Genomic DNA, 15,434 nt, shown 5'->3' with positions numbered 1-15,434 from the left:
AGACCACAATAGCAATAAACAGCTTACTTGAAAATTACGTATTCCACTTAACTTTAGTTATTGCAGGTAATCAATAATTCCAAGTTACTCTTTCGAATCATTACACTAATATTAATAACACACCGAGGTTTAATTTAAACATTCTCGGCATTGGCGGGTTCTTGATTCGTTGCACTATTTTCGGCACTCCTTTTGTGATCGACTGAGAATACCAATGCCCCTATCAAATTGACGGGTTGACTAGAAATTATCGCCAGACATGATGCTTATAGTGCTTATCCGTGCAAACACACACGGTCATTTGGCTCAGCGCTGCCTCTGGTACGTAACTGTATCATTGATTTGATTTTGTTTCCTGAGGATTAATATGGCAGGACATATCAAACCAGATTGATGCACATGAGACAACTTTCGCGTTTATAGTATATTTTCAAAGCAATAAGGTATTAACAATATTACTGAAATTTTCATGAACAGCCTGCTATCACTTGAAACCTTACCTTACCTTACATCATTTTCCAAAATGAACCAGTTATTTCCGATTTGGTTACGCCGATGCGTGATGTTCGGGAGAATGCAAAGCCATTCTGTCGAGGCCATCCATCATCCTAAGTCTGCCTAAACACACAATGCTTGTACTGGTCCCTCGGACAAGGCCTCGAATACCAGAACGGGTAAATGTAGATATCTTTAGTTTGACGTTTGTTTAATACCGCGCTCAGAAATAGTCCAGTTATCTTCCGCCCATCTGTAAAACGTAGAGTCTGGACCATACAATCCAGTGATCAAAATCAAGGGCATCGATCTATACTGTCGGGATACGATATGTGTCAATCAAGTCAGCGAGTCTGACCATCTGATCCCGTTAGCCACCTCTTACGGCAAGCATGTTTTGCTGAAGACCAGTTCAAACCCGTATCTTCACGCGTAATAAGTACTTTTACCCATGCAAAGTTTCAGTGGTGCTTTCTTCTTCTATTTTTGTTGAATGCATCAGGAACATTCCAGGTATGTGGCGGTGTAATTTTTGTGAAAAGTGTCATCAATGCAGACACTCAGTGTGCTCACTAAAATAACCTGATTTAAAAGCCATAACTCGTAAATATAATCAAGACTCATTCTTGACAAGCATCTCAAGAGTATTCATACGAACATTTTGGTAGTTTCTATGAAACTAGTCCCAATTCAGCAGTGAGATGAAAAGCAGGAAGGAAACACTTCTACCGACAGATGAATTTAACGTATTACTTTTTCGACTGGAGATGAGGGCCATTAACGTCAACACGTAACATTTTAACACTTATTTAGCTTATGTTTTTTTTAAGTGTGTCCCCTTTGATAAGCTCCATTCCTGTATCTCCCGCCCATTTCGCGCCTGGACGTAATAATGCCAGACAACTGGCTTAACTGAGAAAGAAGCGTCTTGACACAAGACAGTCATTTCGAGAGCAAACATGAACTGTTCCGTCCCTAGAGTCCGCAGGTCACACACATTTCGTTAATATCCCACTTTTAGACGCATGTCATCCAATATACATTAGCCTCTATCTGATCGAGATTTCATTAAGGGTAGATCAAGTTCCATCTGTTTCGACAACTAGGTTGGCGAGTTGGCTATTTGGAATACTCCAACAACATCAAGGTGTTTGTCACAAACAATCGACCGGATCTATACGGGGAGTGAGTGTTGAAACGGTTTGTCGGTTTCACGTATTCACACATTTGTAGGAAATGACACGTTTGGTATAAAAGCTGACTACAGAGGCATGACACTTCACTGTTAATTAATTACACACTGAGATCAGACACCAGTCTTGGGATGTTTGCACAAAATATTCCAGAATTGTGACAGTGGAGGGTGGTTTTTCAACTATAAATGATTTATCTTAATGGTTCATCTGAAACAGGAAAATTACAAACATTATCTTAATGCGATGACTTAATGTTGTCACTATTGTATCAGTATTATGGATGCAGTAGGACCTCATACGCATTCTAGGGAACAACGAGTTAACGAACACACTGATATTGACTTACCGTTAACTGTCAAGCAGGTTGATGGATGGTGTGCCTATGACAGGGGTACTTTATCACTGTTAAACCACTCACGATCAATGGTGTTTGTTCCTAGTAAGGGCTGGTTATTCACTAGGAAGGGTCATGAACTTGGATCGCGTAACCTCAAAAATCAATTACAGTGCGGGGTCGGACTGTAACATTATGTCCGACGTTGTATATAGACGGTTCGTGTAACTGGTTTATGAATGATTGTTTTATTGTTCAAATGAAACCTGTTAATGATTCATAAATGTTGCAAACACAGGTAGCATGTGATTATGTTACCAGTCTTGAAATGCTATCGGGATACATTTTATCTAAGGTTCGCACTGATGATCATTGATCGAAATATGTATTTACTTTTCAATATGTGAAGTCAGTAATAATATAATTCTCATCTGTTGTCAGCTGTTTTGAAATTCCGATAGCGTTAGGTAAGAAGAGAGGCTAAACTGAAACATAAAATGCCACTTTACTTATTTAGATAGAAGGGAGATTCCATTGGTCTTCAATAAGTATATTGCGTTTAACGTCGCTAAGTACAGCTTCTAAGGTACTTAGATGAAAGTCCGAAGTGATACAGATATCAGATGCAAGCCTACCCGTGAAGGTCTGGGTTGGAATATTGGCCTTCAGTAACCGATGCTTGTCGTAAGAGGCGACTAACAGGTTTGGGTGGTCAGGCTGGCTGACTTGGTTGGCACATCTCATCGGTTCTCAATTGCATAGATCGATGCTCATGCTGTTGATCACTGGACTATTTACAGACCGTCGCCATATAGCTGGAATATTGCTGAAGAGTGTGGCGTAAAACGTAACTCACTCACACTCTCACTCAAATCTTAGCTATCGAGCATTTGCATTACTTTCAAGATCGTTGTACGTATATCCACGCAGATGTACGTTTGAGTGCGTGTGTGCGTGTGTGTGTGACTACGTCGAGGCGATCAGACATTGCTTTATCCTGCTAATGTCATGGCATAGCAACCGAACCTCCATTCAAAGCCCTTTAAAAATATACGGATGGGAATCTTACCATTGAACTTGGTGTGTGCGTGCGTGCGTGCGTGCATATTGATGTAAACTACATCTTTTATAACTATCAATTTATAATGCTCTAGAATACGAACTTCACATAACCTGTGAGTAATTCAAAACTGACGAACTGATGATTAAACTACTGAATTCAATGTGAATGTACTTTATCATGACCATGTACCAATGCATGATTGACAGATTTTCCATTCACTGCTCAAGGAATATGTATACTGATGTAATATGTGTAACATTACTACTGAGTGCGGCGTAAAACTGAACTCACTCACTCACTTACTGCCAAAACAACAAAGTACTGTCGGGTTGGATAGACATAGGCGGTTTGCAGCATAAAGGGACGATAAAGGAACGCTTTATCTGACATATTTGACTTGTGATGTTGGTAACAGACATCTCAACAAAGTCGATCTATTAAGTCGCCATACCGGCTGCGGACACAAAGGTTTGTTCAGAGAACTCTCATACAAAGTCATCCAAAGCGCAACTAGAAAAACACATTTTACAAGCCTTATCTGGTGTTCGGTAACAGTTACATGTCTATCACCACAACGCCAAAACATCACAGACTGTTTTCACCCTTAATGATGTTAAACACAACCCTATCTTTCTAACACATTCCATGTCTGCGAAACTGAAAGGAATCACTCCGGGAAATCAATTGATTTTCAAAACAGAAAAATACTTTGAAATATAACGAGTGGTTGCTCTTTCTTTTGCATCGAATCATTGACACATGACCGATGCAATCTTAGATGTGCCTTTCAATAGTGGCGAAGGTGACGAATAATGAATTTGAACTTCTTCGAGATCAGCAACTCGATATACGCCTTGCAATGTCGCAACGGAGAGCTGGGATGACTTGTAATTCTACAACTGCACTGGTGTGTGTGTATGAAAGAGTGTTCGTATCAGTACTGAGTTCTGACGTTTGGTAATAGTGTGTGGTGGAGATGTAAAACTTGTATGAATATACGGCATAACAGACAAGAGGAGTTTGTAATTTGAAGCTGTGAACATCTCCGTTACACTCTCACTCCCTGTCTCTATTGCTTCCTCTTAGTCGGTCCTTGAGAGACTAGCACATGCAATAGCGCACACACATTCATTTACTCACTGCTCACAGATTCCCATAATCGTTAACTCAACTTCCTGAGTACCATCAGAAATCTTTAAAATTAATCAACATTATTCCGGTGTAAAACGAAAGTTTACTACTTTGCTTTACACATAACGTAGTTCAACAAACCCCCATGGCACTGGCACGTCCTTTGCGCTGGTGTCGTTTTTCTATTCATCGTGCGTCGAATCTTGCCTGATGGAAACGTCTCATGATAGAGATGTTTTTATTTTTAAAAAAGCTTTTGATAAAGTTTAGAGGCGGATTGTAGAAGAAAATGAGAGAAAGTGACATGAAAGGTAAAATACTACAATCAATACAAAATATTCAATATGACAGCAAATCCTATGTAATGTTCAGAAACGAAAAACCATGAACCTGAGTTAAAGCTTTGTAAGCCTGATTAAACATCTCTTTCATATGTTGTATCGCCCTCTTTGAAACATTGAATAGCATTATACCCCAAAAGCTGTATAGCTGCTGAGCTACTGCTCAGCATAAAGGGGAAGTTCATTGCCCAAATCATCCTTCCTGTGTGTAGAGGATAGGATATTATCATGCTTAATAACTCGGCATATGTGTAAATACGAAGCTGGTTAGATTGGGTTTAGTTGTCGTTTAATGGCGCACGCAACAATATTGCAGCTATTTTATGGCAGTCTGTAAATAATAGTGACTGGACCAGACAATCCAGCAATCAAGATCATGAGCACCGTTCTACGGTGCTGACGCAATAGGTCAGCGAGTTTGATCACCCGATGCCTTTAGACGATAAGCATGAAGTCTAACTCTGAGTGTGTGTGTGTGTGTGTGTGTGTGTGTGTGTGTGTGTGTGTGTGTGTGTGTGTTTGGGTTTGTTTTTGTTGATTTTTGTATGTTAGGGGTGTATTTTGTTTGTCTTTTGTCTTTTGGGGGCTTTTTTGGTTTTAGATTTGTTTTGGGTTTTTTGTTTGTTTGTTTGTTTTGGGTTTTTTTTGTTTTTTTGTTTGTTTGTTTTTTTTGGGGGGGAGGATGTTCACTTAAGATTTTAACATTTTTAACTCGTCCCAACCGTGTTCTTTTTCACCTAAAACTTGTATTCTTGAGTTGTTCAACATTAAACGAGCGCTAAGATTACCTTGTGGAACGGGGCACCATAGCTTGTTATCGTGTTTCATGTATCAGCGCTTCCTAACTGGAGTCACTCCCCAATATAGTCAGTGCCACATACTGTTGTGTTGAACTTGAAGGCACCTACTTCAATACTTAAAGTTACAAGAGACTCGAGACAACGACAGGTCGAACATCAATAAGGTACATCCGCACACTGGACACAAGGGGCTGTTCAGAGAATTCTTGTTTCAGAAGATTGGGATTCTGGTGCATTAATTACCATTACCGGGTTCTACTCACTGAGCATTAGTAGATCTGACAAAGTAACTATGAACTTTCCCTTGAACTGGCGATGAACCACAGTTATCGCCTGATTAACCGACATGTACATTCAAGGCATTAACTGACGAATTATCGGTAACATTTGTTTGAAAACGGCAAAGTCCCTTGCCATAAACAACGTTTAGTCTTTGACGCAGGATGGAGTCAAGGAATCTGTGGTAGCTTGATTTCTTTGATCATCAACATCATCCACAGACTCCCAAGGATGAAGAATACCAAACTAACGTGTCAGTCCTTTGATGCAAATGTGTCTGCGAATCTATTTTGATACGTGTACATTAATCTGTTTTTGCTGAGCGTACACTCCCATTAACTTAGCCTCAAGCAAGAGACGCTACCAGAAACATGAATGTCTCCCTGTACCAAAATATATCAAATGGTCACAGCACCTACAAATATTCCTTTCTGTAAAGTTAACCAAAATGTGTGTACCAATGTATTTCCATATATTTCATATGTGATTTACGACCATTGTGTTTACTGATGTCTTCATATGTATTAAGTGAAACATACGATTTCAGTGAACGGGAATATAACCAGATTTAATCAAAGTTTTTGACAATTGGTAAATGGACCACTATAAATCATTATGAGACAAGCGTTTGTGTAAATGGTTCATGCTCTGTCTAACTAGTGGTATTCTACAGTGTAACAGTTCGCGCAGAAATGTATATTGCCAACTCTGGTAAAACTGTAGGAATATGCCACAGATGACTGTACTAAACTAGACTATCGAATCAATGGCTGAAACAGCTTTTACCCATGTGGTGGAAAACAACTTAACCTCAATCTTGAATTACGTCTGCACTGAAAAATAGCATTTAAGAAAGATGATTTCCATCACACAACGTGTGTCATTCCTCGCAGCTTTAAATAGACACACGTGTTTACCCGTGAGAACCTTCCTTTGATATATACATTTACAGGCAAATTGAAATATTGACATTTAGGACAAGAGAACTTTGTCTAGGGTTTTAGTTTGGGAACGCACCCAAAACGGACCCCAAAACAACCTTGGAAACGTCATCAACGTTAGAGAACGTTCCCCAAACCTAGAGAAAACGACCTCTGTGACTGGAGAAAACTGCCCCTGTGCCTGGAGAAAAGGGCCAGCATAGTTTCATCAATATATTTAGAGATGATTTAGAGATGAATAAAAGCAAAATAACATACACATGGGTTTCTGTTATATATATCGGCCGTTTGCTCTGGGTCAAGAGGCCGTTTTCTCGAATTATTTTTGGACCGTTTTCCTGGGGTCTATTTTCACTGTAACCCTTTTCTTTGATCATATTTAGGCTTAAAGCATCAGATTCTCTGTTTGCACATTTTAGATTACGGACCATTTTTTCTCTTCAAGCAAATTCTGTGTCATGTTTGTGAAAACGTTCCACAGAAATGTCAAGAACTATTGTACTCTCACGGCACATGATGTTAAATGACACATTCATCCGAGTTGTTGATTTTGTCTCACGACAACGATTGAATTCTGGTTTCGCTGTGCAGTCACATTGGTTTTAGCAGGTGGGGCATGAAGATCGATGCCAACATATCACCGTGGTCAAAGACGCTATTATTTACCATCTCTTAAGTCTCGAATTCTTCTCGGAGATTAATAATAATCATGGACAGGGTTTTGTCGCTTTTATTCATATCAACCAAATCGATTTGTCTGCTGGTAATCAGTTTAACCCGAGACATATCACTTTTATTGCAGACTTTTATCAAACATGCTGAACAGACACCTGATAAACTGTATGGACCAGACTATAAAACTCCCACACTGTACTTCAGGCGGGCCTGCTGAAACATATGGTTTGAATTGCAGTCTTCGGGTTACTTGAACTCTATCTTTGTTTAATATAACACGAAAGCAAATGCAATTGAAAACTCAAGGTCTGTTTAACAGCAATCCATAGAAATTCTATTTCGTTCGAAACGGGCAGTATTTCTTCTGTTTCAGTATGACCCCAAACCTTTTAAAAGTCTCCTAAATTAAAATCTGATTCTGAAATGAAATTTAACTTTACAGCATAAACACTCGGAAATTTAAGAGCAAACGAATACCCAGTCCTATGTATCCTCCGAAGCAAATTCTTTTCCATGTGAATAGATGCAAAAAATTCGTGAATGGACCACTGAGAAATCAATCATGCCACCAAGTGTTCCCCAAAACAGTAAGCAAATAGTGCGATACCGGTGGCGCCCACCACTGACGAAAGCTACCCACAATATAGATACATGAGAGGACTGACAGTTGTACTCCTGCTTTCCCGCCCTGTAAACCAAAACTGGCAATCATCCAGCTTGATAATTTTAAATTAGGACTCACTGCTGTCCAATGTCAAATTAACATTTTAATCATTTTTTCATCTTTTAATGTGTCCGATGAAAGTGAATGATTTCATCATGAACGACAACGACAAAGGTGTAACGACCAAACAAGACTTTGGTAGTCTTTCTAGCGAACGAAATGACTTCATCCATATATTGCGTCAGTCTTCAGCATGCCAAAGATGTCGCCGCGGTGAGGGCAATAAATATACGATGTAATTGATTTAGACGTTTTTAGCCATTCCTGTAAAAAAAACTACTGGGAACGCAGAAAACAACAGAACTATAAACAACAGAACTATAAAAAAAGTCTATAATCTGTGTCGTTGAAGAAATGAGCTACTGTAGTTGATGAATGGGTCTACGGAACGTTAACGCGCCTCAACATTACACCAGTTACGTATATTAGTTCTTGAATCTGCATGAGAAGAATTTAACAAACAAGGGAAAACTGTGCTCAAGAGGAAAAATGGGGAAAACCTAATATAATCCTTAATTAGAAACTGACAAAGAACGAAATTGATGCTTTTAAGTAACATTCTCAGGCAGAAATCTGTTGCCTGCATGTCCTACAGGTTTTATTTACTGATACAAACATCCTTTCACAGTGGTTGTTTAATAAAGGAACCACACCATGACGTATTCAAGATGCAACAAAACATGTGAATAGCGTTCTTCATCGTGAACATCTGTTTTGGAATAGTCATTAAGGCCAGAAGTAAGCAGCCCTATGTCTACAAGTCTGCTACGATGTTTACGGTTCTGAATATACTGTATGCGAGATGGAATTACTGTTTGGTCAGCGCAAGATATTATTCTAAACCTCTGATAATAATACATTGTTTCATGACGGTAGAACGGACCGATCTCGTCTAGTGATGGATCCTGACATAAATATAATCAGAGAAGGATCCTGATGTGGTCTTCCCAAATGCCTGAGGCGCCCTTCACAAACATCAGTTGAAGCCTTAGTCTCATCATATATATTCAGATTCTGACATGTTTAGTGACAAACTATATGCTCATGGAAACGAATAAAGGAACACATGAACGTGCACGTGTTCCTATACTCTTTTCCGGGTTTATATACGAATTTGTGGTACTGAGAGTGAGTCAGTCAGCGAGTTTAGTTTACTAATAGGTTTATGTCACACTCAGCAATATTGAAGCTATATGGCAGTGGTCTGTAAATAGTCGGGTTTGGACAGAGAATCCTGTGGTCAACAGCATGAGCATCGATCTGCGCAGTTGGAAACCGATGAATCAACCAAGTCAGCGGGCGTGACCACCGATCCGCTTAGTCGCCTTTTGCGGCAAGCATGGGTTGCTGAAGGCCTATTTTGCCCTAGATCTAGTTTTATAAAGATGTAAAGTCTTGCCGTTGAATGTCTTTGCGACAGGTGGTACTTGATGGGCAATGTATGCTCACCTTTCTTAAACTCTGAAAAAATGGTGATTCATAAACATGTCTGTGATCACAGTTAAAACTGGAAATTTCTTATGGTGGAAAAGGTTTTGACTGGTTCTTTTATGTAACGTTTTAGTCAGATAGTTTTCGTTTCTTTACTTCCACGTGTGCATATATCCAAATTACCAACAGATTCGTTTTGTACACAGTATAGTTTCAGCATTATCGATGCAGCGTAAAGTAACATTCACTCTCTCGTTCTGAACAGCCGCAATATGCAGCACTTAATATGTGTAACGCGATTGTGTCTCACCGTTCCCAGACGGCACGAGTGTTTATCTATGCTATAAATCACCGATATGTTTGCTTAGATTGTCGACACTTCGCGTTGATGTCGACGTAATGTTAGCAACCTCTGTGTAAGCATAAATCACCATTACCAGTGAATAATCATTCTCCATCGTCTGCCGAAACAGATTCCACGGTGACGTAAAAGGCAAAATAGTGAAGGACGACATAAATGGATTTGTAAAAAACTTGTGATACCACCAGGACAACTTTCACGAGAACAGCCGTGTGCGTAAAACTACATTCGTTCAGTTAATCACCATGACGATTTAAGTGACATCTATAAGCATTTGTCGTCAGAGGCGACAGACTTGCTGTGGTGATCGGTTTGGCTGACATATCTGAAAGTATCCCAGTTGTTTAGATCGATCCTCATGCTGTTTATCGCTGAGCTGTCTGGGGAGGCAGTAGCAATTTGGCTGGACTATTGCTGAGAGCGGCGTTAAACAAAAGACTAACAGAAGATGCTCACATTTACATGTTCTGGTATTCGTGGTCTTGTGCGCCAAATGCATACGTCACAGAGCGTCGTATTTCGAAGAGGATTCTCAGTTGAGAGCCAGTGGCCAAGGTAATTATGACCAAACAAAATAAACTGCCGCACAAAACTTCACTCATGCGCCAAATAATACCACACTCTTTGGCAACAGTATTCAGTATTTTCAACTTGCCAGTGCTATACAGCACTTTGCGATTGATTCAATAAACCACCGCTTTCGCCTTCCGGGAATCACAAAAGCCGCATACACTATATATTCTTACTTACCAACAGGCAACACATTGCAGTGCAGCTTCTTCTCCTACAGTCTGCTTTTTTGTTTGGTGTGCTATCTTATCCACGATGAACTTCATTCCTCATTTTATTTAGATAAATTAACTACTTTCAGAAGACACATCCATCGATACCTGAATGTCCAGAGCACATTACGTCGGTGGACAGTGTATCACGACGTGTTAGAACATTGATCTTCAGTAACTCATGCGTGTCGCAAGAGACGACCAAGAGGATCGGGTGGTCAGGCTCGCTGACTTGATTAACGTATGTCATCGGTTCCCAAATGCGCAGGTTGATGCTCATGCTGTTGATCACAGGATTGTCTGGACCAGACGCTATCGTTTACAGACCACTCCTATATAGCTGGAATATTTCTGAGTGCGGAGAAAAAAATAAACTCAATTACTTTCTCACTATAGTCTGAACCCCAATATGGTTGCACGACTGACTGTAATTCTAATAAGAAACACTGTCCATATCGCCTGAAGAGTGCTACTCTTTTTAGCCTAAGCCACCTCAGAACGTACCCCAGATATGCACGATTGTTTGGCTAGAACTAACTCTTTACCGACCTCGACCTTCACTTGCAAGATATGAGGAAAGATCCTTTACATTTGTCAATCCAATGATACTTTCATCTAGCAGAAAATGAAAAAAAAATATAAAATGTCACACATACTATCAATGCATGGTATGATATTAAATGTCAGCATGAAGAAACTAGAAATGTTGTGAGCTCAAGTGGAAATCATATGATTTCTCAGTACTCTCAGTAGTCCCAGCAGGATATCCGGTTCTCAGAAAGTTGTGCTGCAGCTCAATGGGTCTTGTGCTCTGGCTTTGTAATTTGGTCGACTTATATCACGTTCTTCACTTACGTGTCATAACGCTGCCATTTTGTTTGATTAATTGCATCACAAAATAGTAATCTGCAGAAAGTATCAATTTCGTAATTGTCTTCACCATCAGTATTGTTGTCTTCTGACAAACGTCATTACGCCCGATTCCAAGGGAGTCGGACCGCCTACTAAACACATACTTACAGACAGTTTCGATTTGTAACAAAGATGAACGGTATGGAATCAACGATGTCGTTATTTTCTTGATGAAATCAACCGCTGCTCCGCTGAAAACGCTATATTCACTGTCCATTAAACATGATCATAGTTGAATGAATAATAGTGACAGAATGTCATAATTTACGTCAAATATCACCAGTATACATCTTTGACAGAGATCAATATTACACAGGTCTTCAAAGCAGCTAAGATGGACAAAAACAATGAACAAAATGCAACAAGGCAATTTTCATTATCGACCTTTTGCTGATACATCCAGATAGGTCTGGACTACGCTGTTGTTGACATACCACGCCGTTACACTCGCCTACTGAAGCGCGTCAACAGGACTATTAAATTTATGAATAATATACTTATGGAAACAAATAAGGAAACACCACTTCATTCGTGAGATTTCCCCTACAAAAACGCTATTCGAAGCTGGCGATAAAAACTGGAAAATATTCCTTTATTTGTTTCTCTTAGTATATGTCACGTGTTTCCTAAAGTTTCAGTCTAGTAAGTAGGTTTTCCTCCCACGCCAACGCCGTGACATGCTTAGAGTACTGTTGAAAACTATACTCACTCATTCTAAACACACACGTAGCCTCAGCATCAAACAGATGTCCTCTGTTTCAGTACTGAGGAGACAACAGACCTATTGTAAGTCAGATGACACTTATGGCATGCAATCGCAATGTTTGCAGAGTTTATAAGTATATAAAAACCTGGTAGATATACACACCAACTTTGCGAATATTATTTTGCATTTAAGTGTCCATGAACAGATCACATTTACACGCATTTGGGGTATTTATCATGGTAACATTGTAGTAGATACTTTGTCCTTAAATCAGTGTAGTAAGGGCATACTTCCTCTCCAATAACCATTACAAAAGTACAAAATGTACACAATCTGGAAATTATTAAAGGAACGCCGTGGTCCTTTATTTGTATGTCTCAGTATATATATGCATCATGTAAAGGAAACCATAAACAAGTACGATACATTTAGTGTCAAGATCGTACAGGTCACCAAGCAAGAACAACGTTTAAACTCCAGACACTGATGAATGTTCTAATGATGAACTATTCATGAACTTCATCAATATTTCAAGTGTTCTGTCCGACAAAACGACAGCAAAGTTTCTTACATGACTGATTGAAAATGACTTCTTGAAGTAAATGCACACTTTAGGAGTGTATGGATGATTTCATAATGATAAATCAGGTTATTTCTCTAGCGGGTGTGTTCCTGAATAATAAATTTGACGCATTAGGAATACAGAATGTGTAGTGTGTTCGCCAAGGTCAATATTAAAACACTTTGAAAATATTGTTTACTGCACGCTTGAAATGAAAATGAGTCACCCGAGGGATGTCATGACGGCGGGTTTGAACAAACAGTCCAGATCCGGCAATACCATTGCACAAACGCATGAATAAATGCACTGTGTGGATATCTCGACATTTTAATACGAAGTACACACGCGATTACTGTTTTACAATAAAAGCAATCTTCATATATTGCATCCATGTATAAAGGCTAAAAGTACGTTTGCAAGCCAAACATGTCTGCATCCCAACAGGTAAGAATATCACCATATGATGATGCTTTATACTATTTACTTGAAAATCTGATTATTAGTTACATCTATTTCCATTCTTTTCGCGAAACCACAAACATATTAACATATCCATGGCCTATGATAACTAATAAACTACAAATATCATCTGACCCTCAAAATGTTTACTAACAGAAAAAATACGTAATCAGAAAGAATTTAATCTGAATCAAGTCATTCATAGGACACTACGATATGTCACTCTCAGGGGGATTTTACATCGATGATAAAAACATTGTTCCATTTCCAACTTATGGTGCAGAGATATGGGGTTTTAAAAAAAGAGAATGTATTGAACCTGCCCATCGAAAATTCTGCAAACTTTAACTTCGGCCTAGTTACAGATCATCTAATGCTATCTGTTGACATTATATAGATCAGGGTGCAATGCACTAGGCATAAAAAATATTAGAAGAGATGTTGCCTCTTTCAGTGATGATATCATGTTATGTAAACACTGTAAAAGTATTGAGGATGATATTGAAATTCATATTGTTTCTATTTGTAAACGCTATGAGGATATACGTCATCGTTACAATCCCAAAAACGACCAATGGATAGTATTATCCACTCCATGGCATCATCAGACATTAAATCATAAATGATTTTGTCAAGTTCTTAGAGCGTGTAAATTCTGCTCCTGTTAGCGTTGGTGTATGAAATTGCAATCAAAGTCACTATTTTACGATGAGTCGTATAGACTTTATACAAATAAACCCTTCTTCTGATGAACTCAGACATATTATGACATGGGACAATTATGACTCGATGTATATATCCGAACCACAAAATCAAAATGTCAAGCGAGTAATTATTTCTCACCTGTGAAACAGTATGGTAGATCTCTTCAACACCAGTACTGAGATAACAGATGCTTGAGCGCCGCCCGTTCTTGACCGCATCCGCATTGACAGACCGTTCCCTCTATCTAACTATTCAATCATCTCCTGGAATTGACCGGTAAACGATGCCATCTACCAGTCGCCAAAGTCATTGGAAAGGCTGTGCCAGCACGGGCAAAACTATCAGTAGTGGATTCCAAGTAATGGAATTATCAAACTCCCTTTGCTTCAGCCGTTATCTCGCGTACGTAATTCATGGAATTCAGCTGTTTGCATGTGCAGAGCAATATCTTGTGAAAACTGTCTATCATTTGGATCGTAACGAACTCTCTCTAACCATATCCGTCAATCAAAGCACCCAGTCGAGCAGTAAGCTATCATTAAAAGAATGCTTCTGGGAGAATTAGGAGAAGCAGGTTCAGATGGCTAGCTGCTAAATTAATAATAAACGTCTTTGTTATTGTCTGCACGACGTGGACTGTTATGATCATACCGCGGTGGATATTTAGGTTATTTATTGGTCCATCGGAATACCGAATATCCTGTGTCGGATTGGAAGTTCCTGTGACAGTATTATAGTGCACGACTTGTCTCATTGATGTTTCAGTTGGCACATTATACGGAGAGCCACTTAGTAATAACACAGGCAGGGTGTTTACGAGTCTAATGAATCCGTTTTCAGATTTACTCATATGAGGAGCAGTTGGGAGAATTGGGCGTGTGTTGCACGAGAGTGTTGTTTCTATTGAAAGCTGTCTTTTATGGTAACTGCGTCGAATATGATGATGAATTCAACTCTTCAATGTTACAGCTATATTCCCATGGTCTGCACATAACAGAGCATGTTCCAGACAATCCAGTTATCTGACTTCATAATAATTTATCTACGAAAATGGGAAACGATGACACGTGTCAATACAAGCAGCGAGTCTGACTTTTACCACCAGCATAAGTTTCAAATTCCATCCCAACAAGCGTGCGTGCTTGTTTCGTGTGTGTGTGTGTACGCGCGCTCGTCTGTGTATAAACAAATTCATACAAACATGAAGCACACATAAATATCATGTATACACGACTCTACAGTGTAATTGTTCTGTATAATAATCGTTACAAAAAACGTTACAAAATCCACAGTGATTATACGCGCTTATATCCAAGATATATGTATATATACAAGGGAATACCTGTATGTGCTACTGTGCATTAGTGAATCCTCTGAAAATACCTGTGTGTGAACGTGTGCATGTTTATATTATAATGTACACATGTTGTGTCTTATTGTGTATGTTTTGTGTGCGTACTTCAGATCTGCAGACAGAGTCACTATCTCAGTGGTGTGACATATCACTTTCATCACAGCGCTCAGGCAATAGCAGGAA

General features: G+C 39.2%; 1 protein-coding gene across 1 annotated transcript in view; it reads right to left on the bottom strand.

Moving 5' to 3' along the window:
* The window catches only part of LOC137272757 (cholecystokinin receptor type A-like), a 75,664-nt gene extending 61,499 nt beyond the window's left edge, over positions 1 to 14,165 (bottom strand). Inside the window, exon 1 of the mRNA XM_067805145.1 lies at positions 14,036 to 14,165. The gene's annotated coding sequence lies outside the window, so the exon portion shown is untranslated. The remainder of the gene's footprint in view (positions 1 to 14,035) is intronic.
* Between the last annotated feature and the right edge of the window lie 1,269 nt (positions 14,166 to 15,434).

Source organism: Haliotis asinina, chromosome 2 (assembly GCF_037392515.1).
Source record: "Haliotis asinina isolate JCU_RB_2024 chromosome 2, JCU_Hal_asi_v2, whole genome shotgun sequence".
NCBI classification, from domain to species: Eukaryota; Metazoa; Mollusca; class Gastropoda; order Lepetellida; family Haliotidae; genus Haliotis; species Haliotis asinina.
The sequence above is the reverse complement of the archived record's forward strand: the minus strand, read 5'-3'. Positions and strand labels throughout refer to the sequence as shown.